Raw genomic sequence first — 15716 nt, 5'->3', positions numbered from 1 at the left:
AATGCTTGCTTATTTTTTTTCTAGAGTGTATTTTTTTTTTTTTTTTTGCAGTGCTGGGGATTGAACCCAGTGCCTTGTGCTTGACAGGCAAGCACTCTATGAACTGAGCTATATCCCCAACCCTAGAATGTATTTTAAGGAATTGTGATCAGAGACTGTTTCATATTAATTCTTTGGTTGTTGGGACTTCTTTTATAGCTTAGGATTTTTTTTTTTTTTTTTTTGTAAATCTCTGTGTGTTTGAAAGGAATCTTTACTGTCTCTTTGCTGAATTTAGGATTTGCGTGTGCGTGCGTGTGGCGGGGGTACATTTTTAATGGGTGGGAATGCACTTACTTAGAACGTAGTTCAGCTTCGGTGGACATTGCTAAGCAGTTTTCCAGTGACTGGTTTAATTTCCCCTTCCAATAGCTGGGATGAGAATTCTAATATCTCTACATCCTCACCAACACTTTGGAAGCCAGTCTTTTTATAAACTAATAAAAACATCTTAATATTTGCTGCTGTGAAAAGTGGCCATAGATGTTTTAATGAATGGGCGTGGCTGTGTGCAAAAATTTTTTATTTACAGAGTCAGTTTCAGCCTCGTTTTGCCCACCGGCTGGGGCTTGCTGACCAGTGGCCAGGTGTGCCTCTTGCTAACGTTCTGCTAACTTGTCTTCTCTCTACATAGTCTCTTGGCATCTTTCACATAGACAGGTAGATGAGAGACAGATATGCATATATTTTGCTGAGTCACTTGAGTTAAACTGCCTGCTCTGGGACAAACGGAAATTCAGTGACATAAGTGTTCAATACAAAGAGTTAGAAAAATAATGAGAGTAAACATATATTATTAATCTATTATCCATGTTGGTGGGTGGATTGTGGTAGCTCTTTATGACTTCAAATTGCATTTTCTAGAATACTCTTTTTCATTAGTTTATTGACCGCTGTCTCTTTGTTCAATTCTTTATCCATTTTTACTCATTTTTCTACTGGGTTTTTTCTATATTGATGAGTCAGAATGTTTATGGGTTACGTATTGCTACCCATTGAATCTCCCCAAACATGTTGGCTTAAGATTGCACTCACTCTCTCACAGTTTGCATGGGTCAAGAATCTGGGTACAGTTTTGTTAGTTGCCTCTGGTTGATGGTCTTTTATGATCTTTAGTCAAGCTGTTGCCTAGAGCTATATTCATCCCAAAGCTTGACTGGTGGTGGAAAGATCGCTTCCAAGCTTATTCACATGACGGTTGGCAGACTTGCAGTTCCTGAGGGGCTGCTGGACTGTGGGACTCGGTTCCTCCCCAAACCATGTAAATGATACATAGATGGAAGAGCCAAGTTAGGGCTGGGGAGATGACTCAGTGGTGGAGTGTTTGCCTCGTGTGCATGGAGGGCTCCATCCCCAGCACTGGAGAAAGGAAGGAGGGAGGGAGGGAGGGAGGGAGGGAGGGAGGAAGAAAGGAAGGAAGAAAGAAAGAAAGAAAACTAAGTTGAATTCTTCCACTAGGATTGTGGATGTATCTATTTCTCCTCTATGTGTGTCAAAATTTTTCCTTCTTTCCTTCCTTCCTTCCTCCCTCCCTTCCTCCCTCCCTCCCTCCCTCCCTTCCTTCCTTCCTTCATCAGGGATTAAACCCAGGGGGTGCTTAACCACTGAGTCACATCCCCACCCTTTTTGTGTTTTCTTTAGCGACAGGGTCTTGCTAAGTTGCTGAGGCTGGCCTCAGAACTATGATCCTGTTGCTTCAGCCTCCTGAGCCATGGAGTGTGTGCCACCATGCCTGGCAAATTTTTCTCTATATACACTGAAACCATGCTAATAAGTAAAAAATATTACAATTTTTATATATCTTATTATCTTTTTAAAATCTCTGTTAATATTTCTCACCTTAAAGTCTCCTTTGCCAGATGTTTGTATAACTACCAACTTCTTTTGTTTAATGTTTTCGTTGTATTTCTTTTTGTCTATTTCATATTCAACTTTTCCTTGTTCTTATATTTAAAGTGCACCCCTTAAAAATAGCATCTAGTTGATGATATTTATTTTAATCCAGTTTGACAATATTTTTAAATTGAGGAATCTGTTTCCATTTAATATGTTTCCAAATACAGATATGTTTGGATTATATTTTCCATTTTATCATTTATTTTCTATTTATCCTTTTTTGATCCTATGTGCTCCACTCTCATTTCTTTTATATTCATCAATTATTTATTTTATCTTTCTGTTCTCCACTATTATCACCCATAAGCAGATTAGATCTTTATCTTTTTACTAGTAACTCTTAGAATATAGAGCACATTCTTGACTCTTTCAAATCTAATGTAAAGTAATACTTTTACCTTTTTATGGAAAATAATAGAACTTTAGAGCACATTAACTCCATTTATCCTCTTCTGCTTTTTGTTATGGCTGTCACGCATCTAAATTCTATATATTTGAGCCCTATAAAATGTTATTAGCTTTGTACAGTCAATGTTTGTATGGATTTACCACTTCTGTTGCTTTTCATTTCTTCCTGCATGTACGTGTATATATGTGTGACCATTTTAGTTCCATTTGAAGAACTTCCTACAGTGTTTCTTTTATAAAGGCATTACTAGTGACAAATATCTCCATTTGTGTTGATGTGGAAATGTGTTGATTTCATTTTTACTTTTGAAAAAATTTTTCATCAGATATAAAATGAGGTTAACAGTTATTTCCTTTCATTACTTGAAAAATGTCATTCATTTTCATTACTTGAAAGCTTTCTATTGTCTTCTGGCTTTCAACATTTCTGGTACATCTCATTATTCTTTTTTATATCATTTTTCTTATTCTTTTCTACTGAGAACAAATATGGGAAAAAATCTGCTTGAAGACATAAGAGAGTTACCAAGACATTGGGGGAATTATAGGGCCAAAGATCTAGAAGAAAAAAGAAACCCAGATAGCTGAGCTCAGTATTTGTGGATGCTTTCTCTTGGAGATAAGTGTTGATTTCAGAAGAGACAGGTAAGAATATGAGAAGAGTTCTATACTTATCATGAATCTTGGAGGACAAAGAGGAGGACCATGGCCTGGCAAGAATGGGAAATACCCTGGTAATGCTCCCCTAAGGCTTGGATTGGGATCCTGAAGAACCACATCTTAGAAGGAAGAGTGAAACAGAAATAGACCAGTTTTGAATCATCTCATCTTTGATCAGATTAAGGTGATCTGGGATTGCTAATGCCATAGCCTAGCCTGTTAGCAGTAAATATAAATCTCTTTGGAGGAATATAACATCATCCGAAACCTAAAACTATCTTAACTATCTTTCACATATAATGTTCTATGTGTAATTAAAATTAACCAGCCACAAGAGGAGACTACAGAACGTGGCCAAACAACAACAAAGACTCAAAAGAAGTAATAAAAATGAAAATAGACCTACATATAATAACAAATCAGATAAGATTTAAAATGTTCAGGAAATTTCTAAAAAGCCAATGAGAATTTTCACATATGACTGGAAAACCTGATGATAATTTCAGAAGTAAAAAAATGTAATAATTGAAATTAAGAACTCACTGAATAAGTTTGTTAGCAAAACAGATTTAGGTGAAAAGAGAATTGATAAGTGGAAGATAAATCAAAAGGAAATACCTATCCTGAACCCCAGAGCAGCAACAGTAACAAAACATGGAAGACACCATATAGTGTATAAGAGACCTAGAGCATCCACTGAAGACATCAACTTACCTGTTATTGGAGTCTTAGAAGAGGAGGAGAGAGAAACAATGGGGGTAGAGGTAATACATGAGGAAGTAATGATTGAGAATTTAAAAAACAAACAAAAACCCCTGAAAGATATAAAGTGACAGATGTAAGAAACACAAAAGACCTCTGGTGAGTCAAATATCTAAGCACATCACAGGATGTAAGGGGAGAAAAAAATCTTGCAAGCAGTCTGAGGGGAAACTGTAAGAGGAACAGTTGATTTTTCAACGGAACAGTGGAAGCTGGGAGCAATGGAAAGATAATCTTCAAAAGTCTCAGGTGAAGGGACCAACTGCTGGTTGTGGCAGGACTCACACATCTGGAGTCCTGCCACAGATAAGATCAGAGCCTGGAGTTGGCTCTGGTCTTCCTCTCCTCTTCCTCCTAGGTCTAGCAGGCTACCTGGAGCATGTTCTACTCAAGGTAGTGGGAGAGACTCAAGAGAGCAAGCAGGTACGTGCAAACACCCTTTGAGCAAGTTACACGACTGAACTTATAACCAAAGAACTGGAAAGTCTGTCCTGCCACTTGGTAGGAAGGGCTGGGAAGTCCTAAGACAAGTGCATTGTGCAAGAAGGGGTGAAGAATCAGAGTCATTGATGTAATGCACACAAGGTAAACAGTGAAAAGGAACCATTTAGGTGAATGTTTGTAGCATGCTTCTCAGGAAAGAAATGCATTGGGAATGGCTGCCTACATCATGCTAGCTGTTCTGACCAGATGAGATTTTGTGAAGTGCATGGAAAGCATTCAAATGGTCTTCCAATTTGTACTTCAGAAGCACATGCTTCATATCATGGCTGCTTTTACTGAATTCCAAGAGCAACTTCTTCTGCAAGGCAGGAGATAAAGTAAGTGAAAGGGGAAAAAATCCTGTGTTTACTCTTTAAAACATGGGAATGATAGTAAATTGAGGTGAAGAAAAATAAATATGAATTCTAATAGCAGCTTTGCAATGCAAAATGTCTGCACTATATAGGATTAAGTGAGAAGAGTTTTTTTTTTTTTTTTCTTTTTTTCTTTTTTAAAGAAAATAAATGAGGTGTTCCTTCCCAGGCTTAATCTTTCTAAAAAAATTAGTTTTGCCAAATTGGACCTGTAGTCCAAAAAGAAAATGGCAAAGAAACACAAATGATTCAGAACTGGGCATGGTGGCATGCATTTATAGTTCCAGTTACCCAGGAGGCTAAGACAAGGATTTCACTTGAGCTTAGGAGTTCAAGGCTAGGCTAGGCAACATATCAAAAATTAAAAAAAAAAAAAAATCAAATTTCAACAGGTTAAGACATTGAGGTCATATCACCCCTTCTCTCCAAGAAAAAAATAAAGTAGATTCCAGTACATATGGGTTTGAATCATTTGTACTTGCTCATGTAGAGATAAGACAAGAAACAATGGTCAGGGTAAAAAGAAAATAGTCACAGTGGTCCTTGGGGGGAATTCCAGGGCAATGGGGGCAGCGTGGGGCCAAGTGGTGCTTGTCACATGGTGCACGCTGAGCAGTGGGGTGCAGCAACAGCACCCCGAATGGTCTAAGCCCAGACTTCCTTTGAGACTTGTGTTCTCTTCAAAAAGTCCTGCAAATTTTGTTTTCTCCTACATAAAAAATACATGTTCTTTTTTTTTTTTTAATTAAAAAATGATTTGACTTACTCACCTTAAGGGAATATTTGGGATTCAGGAAGAAAGGGGTATAATTTATGCCATGGCTGGGATTATTTCCTGGTACATAAAAGTATCACCCCTCAGGTTGTAGAGTGTTGGAGGACTGGGTTTTACTCTTGTCTTGGCCACTAGCTTATGTTCATGTTGGAGAAGTTATTTAAATTGCCCAAACCTGTTTCCTTGCCTATAGATGGACCATTTCTAAGGTTCCTGCCCATTCTGAGTGTCCAGGAGTCCCTTCCAAGTCCCTAGCTCTAGGTCCAACCTTGGAATTGGCTTATGAACAGGGCTGTCCTTGAGCTGATCACAAGATGAGTAGGCTCAGTTTTATACTACCAGGCAATCTCTCACTATAGGACAATGCAGAAGCAGCAAGGGTAAGGCAGGACAAGAAGGTGCAACCCTCAACAACCACCAGAACCAGCCCCCTTTTCAAGGGGAGATAGACCAACGTTGGTCTGTTAACAGATGCAGGGTTTGTTTTGTTTTGATTCCATCAGTATTGAAACTGAGAATGGTAACAAGATATTCACATTAATAAAACAAGGTGGTATTTGGACACTTAAACTAAACAAAAGAAATCGGACCTGGGAGTGCATTACTTATTTATGGCATCTTCTCCTCCAGCTCCCAACCCTTTTATGAGGCCTGGGATGCTCTCTTTATTGGTCTTTAAGGCACGTGGGGAGCACTCTGTGATGGCTTGTGGTTTAGGTCAGTGGTGAGCGGGTTGTGTGGGGTCATTTGGTCCAAAGCCTCCTCCCAAGGAATGTACTCTCTCTTTCTCTTGAAGGCGCTTTGAAACCCAGCTAATGGTAAGCAGGAGATATGCTCAGGAATTTCATAAGGCGATGCAGCCAGGAGGCAGTAACAAAATTAAATCAGAGCGAGACAGGCCAAAGGTCTTAATCAACTCTTGAGAAGGAGAAAGTCCCGAGGAACAGGCGGCTGGCAGCCTGATTTCTCGTGTCTGTTAAAACCAACCTGGGGAAGCGTAATTGAGCACAGGGCTTTGGGCAGAACTTCTCTGCCAGGGAGCTTAAAGTGCTGAGTGACCTAAATGGCCTCGTCCATCTCCAGTTTCCTCTGTTGTCCCCCAAACAGCCATAGTGGTCCTCATGTTACCTTGTTCCATGTCATTTCAATAAAAATTACCTGGAGTCTGATGCAACCCGGTAGAACAGAAGCATTTCGCAATCTCCAGTGAATTCTCGATAGGGTTTCCACATGTGTGCGCATAAGCAGGAAGGACCTGAGTCTCGCTATCGCACACACGCGTCTCCAAGTCGAATGCAAACTCATTGTGGTTGCAGATGGCCACGTTCCCTGTGGAAAACATTTATTCAGCACACGCAGCTTTTGTCTTGGTATAAAATCAATTCTGCCACAGAGCATCTTCTCCTTGTCCTGTAACTAGGAGGAACGGGTTGGGTTTTGAAAGGAGATTGAGGAAATTCCCAGAGGCAGGACCGGCTTTCCCAGAGGCACCATACCCAGCAGCCACCATGTCCTACTCTGCTGCAGAGGTGTGGTCAGTGACCTTCTGATGCTGCAGACGACAGTAAGGAGAGAGGGAAGGACCACCGAGACCCGTGAGTCAGAGGCCACTGGAGATGTGATGGTCAGACGCTGGGCCCCACGGTCAGAGTGGCTCCTGTTTCTCAGCAAAACCAGAAAAATCTGAATGCCAAGATCACTGCTGTTGAACAGACGTGAGAGAGAATTCCTCTTTATAGAACTACTGTTTCAAGTCTCTCTCTCCCTCTAAACCTCTCCTTTTCCTGGTCCCTCCGCTTATCCATGTTGACCAGCCCCGCTCCCAGTGGGACTCTCCTCCTTAGCTGTCTTCACCACCCAGTTCTCTCTTCCCCTTGGTGCCTCGTATCAGCCGATCCAGCCAGTTCCTCATCCAGGACAGGTACAGTCTTTCATTTCTCCTATTCCCGTCCCTAGGCAGAAACCTAGACCCCAAACTGCATCAGGACCGGCTCCATGGCCTTCATGTAATTCCCAGCCTCTCCTGGTTTTCTTCCCTATTTCCCAAGGCAGCAACTTCAATGTCAAATCCTGAACCTGCCCAGAGCCCTGCTCTCTCAGCAGAAGACTCAGCCTCCCGTTTCACGGAGAGAAAATGCAAACTGCGGCATGGTGGCCACGGATTCCTTCCCCTTTCCCCTCCGTCTCTCTGGGCCGCCATCTTTCCTGTCTCCCCCCGGGTCCATCCGTGTGCCCTCTCCCTCCTGAGCCACCCCTCTTTCTCAGTGCTTGTTCCCCAGTTACTTTTTCTCTTCTGCATTTTCAGTATTTTTTGATTTTAATTCTTCCTTCATTCCATCAGTGTGCTCAGATCTCTCTCATTAATTTTTATTTTTGGCTACTGGGGATGGAACCCGGGGACGCTTTACCGCCCAGCTACATCCCCAGCCCTTTTTATTTATTTTTATTTTGAGGCAGGGTCTCGCTAAATTGGATCCTCCCGCCTCAGACTCCTGAGTGGCTGTGATTACAGCTGTGTGGCTCCACTCCCCACCTTTCCTCGGTGGCCACTGCCAGTTTTTCTCCTTCTCTTTACACCTCACTTAGAGTATCCATTTTCCGCCTTTGCTTCCTCACCTCTCTGGCACAGCATTGGCGCCATGTGATAATGGAAAGGCGTGGTCATGGTCGTGCCTGAATTGGTCACCCCATTCTCCCTCCCCGTGAGGTGGGAGGGGAGCAGGGGCACCCGCTGGGCGGGTTGAAGTGGACACTGTTGTTCACGCCTGGGACCCAGGCGCTTCTTGGCTCTTGTGAGCGTTGCCTGCGCAGCACTCACACCTGAGTTCTCCCCGTCATTGCTCTTGGCAGAGGGGAGCCTTGTCACCAAGGTTAGTCTCAGCCTGCTAAAATCCGAAATCCAAGTCACTTCTGGTCCCAAACCTTCAGATAAGAGATATTCCGCCTGTCGCAGAGCTAGCAGTTCTTCTCTCTTACTTCCACTTTTACCTCTTAGTCTCCTTTGTGGGCACATACTGACCCCAGAGGGTTTGATCAGACTGAATCCATAAATATAATTTTGCCCAGGCTTTCGGAGCAGTGAATTAAGTCGAGTCCCACTTTGTAGGCCTTTTGCTCAATTTCTTCATTTTTATGAATAACTTGTATTTGAAACAATATTGGATTAAAACCTTTTTACTGGACCCCAAATCAAATTTCTATGAATTAAAAATCTTAATCATTCCATCTCAATAATGTTCTCTTTTGGAGAAGTTGTACCCCATACCCTTCTCTCTCTGTGTTTCTTTTCTCTTCCTCCTCCTCCTCTTCCTTCCTCCTGCCCTCTTAAGTCCTTAAAGATGGATTCCATAATGAAAGTTTATTTTGCCCTCAGTCTCCACATTCCCAAGCTGTGAGCATCATACAATTAAATGGTGCTGTGCTCTGGACTGATGTATCTTGAGAAAGGATAACTATTCTAATAGTAAGCTGCTCTGTCTTCTCTAATTCCAAAATATATTCTAGAGCTAAGCTTGTCTCATAACTTTTAAATCTTTTATATCAGTTAATACTGAATAAGAAGTTCTCAAAAAATATTTTAAAACCAGTTATTATATATATATATATAGAGAGAGAGTTTTTTTTCACAAGTCCTTGGTTTGTCTGGACATGTCTGCTGATCTGGACTAGGCTTGGATGGTCTTGGGTGGGCTTGGAAAGTTGTTTAGAGGTTGGCTGATCTAGGATGACCTCAGCTAAGATAATTCAGCTCTGCTCCATGTGGTCTCTCCTCCTCCAGCAAGCAGTTAGCTTGGCCCTATTCTTATGGTATAGTGGGGCTCCAAGAGCAAGCAAGACAAATTGTATGAGAGAGCAAACCCCAGCATACAGGTCTTTGAAAGCCTCTTTTTGCTTCATGTTGCTTAAAGCCCAAAGTCAGAATGAAGGGAACTATAAAATTCAGACCAAAGGGCTGGATACTGGGATACCATTAATGGGGGCTATTCATTCAGTCGCTCTACCTCATAACCATAGGTCAAGTTAGCATCATGTCTTGACTGGATGATTCCAGTGGCCCTCATTATAAATGTTTCCTGATTGTATTCTTGACTCCTATATTGCATTCTCCACCTAATGGCTAGAATTGTCTTTTGAAAACTCTCTATTAGACCACATCAATTTCCTGCTTAGAATCCTTCAGTGGTTTCCCACTACACTGAGGCCAGAATTTAAATTTCTTACCATGGCTACCAGGCAAGTTATTTGACATTCCTGCCCATCTCTGTGCCCTCATCACATAACTCATCCCTCCCCAAACCTGCCCACTCTACCCAGCCACTCTGTTTTTCTCTCTGGCTCCAGGCTTAGGAGTCTCATCCTTAGTGTTCAGATGGTTGACTTCTTCTTATCTTTCAGCTCATCTTAAGACATTTCCTGGTTAACAGAGGTAAAATTGCTGAACCCTTTCTTCCTTTACCACAACCTTTCTTATTACTCATTTTTATATTTTTTATAGCATGTTGGTATCTGAAATGATTGTTTTTTAATTTTTTTAATTTCCCCTCTGCTTCTGACTAGAAAGTGTACTCTATGGGAATAGGAGCCTGGTATGTTAGTCAGTTTTCTGTGACTGTAACAAAATACCTGAGAGAATCAACTTACAAAAAGAAAAGATCTACTTTGGCTCCCAGTTCTGGAGATTCCAGTTCTAGAGATTCCAGTCCATGATCCATTGGCCCAATTGCTTGGGGCCTGTGGCAAGTCAGGACATCATGGTGGAAGTATACGGCGGGAGTCAAACTTCTTACCTCATGGCCAGGTAAAAAAAGAGAGAATGAGGGGGATCTGAGATCCCACTATACCCTTTGAGGGCGTGCCCCCAATGATCTAAAGATCTTCCACTGGGTCCTACTTTCCAAAGGTCCCACCACCTTCTAATAGTGCCATCTTGGCCACTAAGACTTCCACTTATGGGCCTTTGGGGAAATTCTCATGATCTAAAGTATAACACCTCGTCTGTCTTAAACGTTGCTTTCTCTCTTACCTGAAATAGTGCGTATAGACACCCATAGACCCTCAGTCAATAGTTATTTACTGAATAAATAAGTAAGCAATTAAAATCCAAACCTATTGGACCAATATATAAAACACACAGATTCTGCTTCACTGGCAGGGTACCCACATGGCCATATCTCTTTCAATATTCAAAATAACATGATTGGTACTAATGCTTCCCTCTCTCTCTCATCACATGTTTTTCAGCCAGATATTCTGGTTGTTTCCCTTTCTTTAGGTCCATTAATCTTACTTTAGCCCATTGTAACTAGGTGCTCCCTAGCTGACCCTGTTCTCCTCTGGTCTTTGTCTAAAAACCTTCAGGAGAAAATGCAGTGGTTCATGAGACGAGTTGGGTACTCAGTGATGATTGGGCGGCTCCAGCGAGTGAGGAATGGACAGGCTGGAAGAGCCCGATTCTTCTCTGTCTTCTGTCATTGTCTTGACTTCGGATGACGAGTCAAGATGTTGGTTTTAAATTCTAGTGGAGTCAGTTTTTGGAGAGGACTGCTAGCCACATTGCCCGCCCCCCATTCTTCTGTGTGTGAAGACTCAAAGGTTGCTTTCCAGTTGAACACTGTAAGGACATTTCCACTGAGTGTCTGCAATTCAGATTCACAGCCAACCCTCAATAGCATGTTCTCAAAAGTTAGAACTCGCCTACTAGTCTTATTATCTAGGTTCCTCTTGCCATATGGAGTTCTGCCTTTTGGTTTGTTGGCAGGGCTGGGGATCAAACCCAGGACTTTGTTCATGCTAGGCAAGTGCTCTACCACCACTGAGCTGCACCCCAGCCTGAATCCCGCCTCCTCCCCCCACCCCTTGGGAAACAGCTTTATTTACAAAACATTTCTAAAATGAGTCCATGAAATGACTGCAGGGGAACTGGTTCTTAGGGACCCACATATGAGGCCCAGGCACCCAAAGAGCCTAAAAGAAATCTGGCGGTGTGAGGGGGACCTAAAATCTGAACTCCTTATACTTCTTGCTGCCCCACGGCTGTCCTGGGGCTGAGCTTTTCGTTTCCTTTGCTTCTGTTTGGCAGCGTGCTCAGCTACCATGTCACTAAAATCTTCCTTCTCCACTTGTGCCTGCTGCTCTCGCACATACTCCTCCTACTTCTGGGTCATGGCCATGGGGTCCAGCTCCAACTCCTCAGGTGCCAGGGCCACTTCTACACCTTGCCGCTCAGGGACCGGGCCCTTCCGACTCATAACCGTGGATGTGTCATAAATGTGAGTCGATCCCATCATGGCTCCCCCCACAGTGGCTGTTCTCTTCTCCGGCGACACAGTGAACAGCTGAGGTGTCTCACTCCCATCCATTGCCTCCTCAGTCTTCTTTTTCCTCAGCTCAATGAGTGCAGGGGTCTCCATTCCAGCTGGAACTGACGAGAACCCTCCAGGAGGGATGAGACCACTGCCTGCAGGTGTAATAAAGCCGGTCTCATCTGGTTTGTCTTCATCACTTTCCTCCTCTTCCTCTTCTTCTGAGGACTCTTCATCAGATGGCTCCAGTTCCCGGCAAGGAGTCCGATCAATCTCTTCTTCTTCAGCCTTGGTCTGAAATTCAGCAGCATTGGTTCCAAACACATCACCATAAAGCAGTTTCCCAGTCTCGTCTCCTGGGGGTTTGCCCCAGCCACCAGCATGGTACCCAGAGGAACAGCTCTCAGGATGGGTGAGTTCAGCCCAGGGATTTTCAGGTTGGGGTACGACGGGGGTGGTCCATATTGCTGCATGGCAATCAGCCAAGGGGGAGGGACCTCGTGGGCATTCGGTCCTACTGGCATCCCCAAGGAAATTCTCAGCTCCTCAGACAGATCTCCTGGCTCCTTCTCCTTCAGTCGTGTCTCAAACTCCTTCCCTTCACAGTACAGGTCCCCATGAATGGTCAGCTTTGGCTTCGTCTGCCACTTGAAGAAGGAGTCATGCAGTTTCCGGTAGTCAATGTCAATCTTTCCCATCTTGGGCCGAACCTTCTCTTGCATTTTTGACTTCATGGTCTTCTGTTCTTCCATCTCCTGGAGGGCCTCCCGCATCTCTTGGATGCCTGTGCATTTGATGAAGTCTGGCAACTCGAAGCGGGGGTTCTCGATGCCCTGTTTGCCATGCAAGTACTTGCACTTAAAACACCAGTGGTGTGGCACAGGCACTGAGTTTCAGGTGGCCTTGAGGTGAACCAAGAGCTTGGGGTCCTGGGCCGTCACATCATGCATCTCCACAACATCAGGCCGAGCCACCAGCTGCTTGAGCGTGAATCCTGCCTCTTGATGAGATAGCTTCATGTTTTTTCTTGGGGCCTCTGCAGAAACCCAAAGCCCAGTAGGCATTCACTCAGGCTCATATTGAAAATGCTTTCCTGTTGTCTCTCTCCTGCCGGAAGTTCTTTATTCTTTCTCTCTCCACCTTCCCTCCAAGGTCCTCCAGAGCTGAATCTCGTCACGTCCCACTGACTAGGGCTTGGCTCTATCTGGTGTCTGTCCCAGGGACCCATCAGTCCTCTATTCTTCAGCGCTCTTGCTTCTGTTCTTTCTCACCTGTGGAATAATGTCCCTTTGCCCCAAACCAGAAAGAACTGAAATCATTTCCATGAAAGCAATGAAGCTGAATCTCCAAAGCCCCTTTCCAGGACCCTGGGTGGGGCCCTAGCAATGTATTCATTGCCAAATAAGCAAAACCAGGATATTCTAAGGATAATTGATTAGACACTTCTCTTTCTCCTAGCGTTGAGTGGCCATCAGTGGCCATGGGTAAGTTAAGCTGGGAAAAGCATTTAGTTTAGTGTCAGGGGACTGTGTACTACAGTTACTGCCATAGATTGCAGGCCATTCTGGTACAGGAATGACTTGTGAGAATTCTACTACCAGCTCTCCTGGCTCCCTGGGCAGGGCCAGGGGTCAATAGGTGTACTCGTCTCCCCTCCGGAAACAGAAATACATGGTGGTGGAAGAGAAGCAAGGTTTGAAATGCACTGAGCCAGAAGGGCATCTGTGGAAAGTTCTTCCAATCACTGAATGTAAGCCAAGTATTTGATTCTCATGGAGGCCTAGTCAAAACAGAAGTTTTCCCTGGAATATAGTCTGTGAGGCAGTGTATAAATTTATACACACACTCTATATTTTCCTCTATTTTATGGCAACCACACGAAATAGAACTAATCAGAATTCCTGTATTTGTAAGTGATAAGCTTGTAGCAGTACTATAAATAGAAAGTGTACTCTATATGAAGTCACATGGCTTATACATCCCAACATCAATAATAAAAAGTAAATTCAACAGCCCTGCAAGAAGAACACTGAATGATGTTTCTGTTTTCTCTATAGATAATGTTATAAAAACAAAGTCATACAAAGAGGCAGAGTACACAGTCAGGATGTGTAGGAAGAAATATTAGAAAGAAGTATTATGCAATTACACACTAAAATAATGCTATATTTTTAGATTCTGTCAGCTTCTTAAGTTTTGGATTTGTAGTGTTTCTTCATACCTGATTTTATATTCATAAAATTTTTATTACATTTTTAAAATAGAGCCAAAAATTGTATAAGCTTCAATCCCCCATAAAACCAGGACCTTTTCCTGGCAAAAACAAGATGTAATTTATTATCTCAAGACATTATTCCAACACACAAATAACAACTCCCATTAACTGAGAGATTGCTATGGGTGTACCATTATCCAAGGCACTTTATGTAATTCTCTTATTTGTTCCTTAAAACAACCTGATAGGCTATCATTCTCATTTTAATAAATTGCAAAAGAGAAAGAAAGGAAGAAGGAAGAAAGGATGGAAGGAAGGAAGGAAGGAAAGAAAGGAAAGGGAAATTATTTACTCAGGGCTACACTGTGCAAAGCTCCTGTCTCCTGCCTGTGCTCCTCCCAGCATGCTTAGCTTCTATTATCTTCTGTGGTGCTTTACAGTTGGGCACTTTACAGTTGTCCTTGTGTAGCCTGCCTGCTGCTTTATGTCTGAGCTCCTGGATCCCAGCTATAATGTTAGGTTCCTTGAAGATAAAGAATAGAACCCACATTTCTTCCATATCAGCTTCAACACATGGCAGAGAGCTCAACTTGTGGTGGAATCACTTTAATTCTTGACAATGAAAATTGATTAGAAGTCATGTCTGTCTGCAAAAATGTCCCCGAGAGAAGCAAAGAAATCACTGCAGGAATAAATGAAAACAAAATTTACTTATTTTTCTGCCTTGGCACAATGCTATCTCTTGGCCCTGGTGGGGGATATAACTGATCTTCAGTTCAAGATGCACAGGAGTCAACGTGCAGTCGGAAGTGACAGGTAGCTTTGGTTTCTGTTGTGAGCCGTCCCTGTTGGCGGATGCATGTGTGAAATGCTAGTTACCATAGCGACCAGCACAGCAAGATTTTTTTTCCCCCTCTTTGGTTTATGAATTCAAATCAATAAATGTTTATAAATAACTCTCCAATTGGCCCAAAGAAGTAAAAACATAAGCCAGAACAATCCTTCTGTCCTGTGAATGTGAGTCAGAGAGATGTTGGCCATATTCTGGGGACAGAAAAAGGCTATCCATGGAATAAACAATTGGCCACATCATTTTCTTCGCAAGAGCACTTAGGGAAAACCCACTGAGTGAAAATCTATCTCACCAGCTTACTGACAACAAAGAACACAAAATATGCACAGACAAGGAGCTTAAAGACTGAGGTGAAGAAATGGAGGTGGTATAGATGCTGGTTTGGGAGGCAAAAGGGGGTCATCAGACCTAAGTGATTCTCCTGAAATCTGGGGGATATCTGCAGACTTGACCTTGCATTTGTGGGTTGATTCTATGTTCTGTACGACATGCAAGTGGGAATTCATATAAATGTGGAATTTAGTCTCAAGAGTCCCAACAAAACTCAAATCAGGCCGTCACCAACCAGGGTAAGGATTCTTTCTATAGCATTGCAAACAGATGGCCAAACAGCCTCTCTCAGGATATTTTTAGTAAAAGGGAAAGTCATTTCCCTCCACTCTATCTAGTAGCTGCTAAATTTATATACTGAGCCAAGATCTCCTCCTACTCCCATCCCCTATCTTCCATCCATTGGCCTTAGTTTGCTCTCCGGCACAACAAAGATCCGATCCCTGAGCGTCTCCTTGCTGACAGGAGGAGTTCTTCCTTAGTCTCCTCTTATTGTAGGTGTAGGTCCAACCTCTCCTCCTCTTGGTTTCTTTTCTCAAAATGCTTTTTTGATTTGTCATCATTCTTCTCGAAATGGGCTTCCAGAATGATCTGTACAAATTCCCAGATGTGGGTTCAG

The 15716-nt window shown here is 42.8% G+C and overlaps 1 pseudogene across 1 annotated transcript; it reads right to left on the bottom strand.

Annotated features, from left to right (window-relative positions):
* Window positions 1-11257: 11257 nt before the first annotated feature.
* LOC306666742 (splicing factor 3B subunit 2-like) lies at window positions 11258-12733 on the bottom strand (annotated as a pseudogene). The gene has a single exon. The product of its transcript is annotated as a splicing factor 3B subunit 2-like (transcript).
* Between the last annotated feature and the right edge of the window lie 2983 nt (window positions 12734-15716).

The sequence above is a fragment of the Sciurus vulgaris genome (genome assembly GCF_902686455.1).
Source record: "Sciurus vulgaris genome assembly, chromosome: 7".
Classification (NCBI taxonomy): Eukaryota; Metazoa; Chordata; class Mammalia; order Rodentia; family Sciuridae; genus Sciurus; species Sciurus vulgaris.
This window is presented reverse-complemented; position numbering and strand designations above follow the sequence as displayed.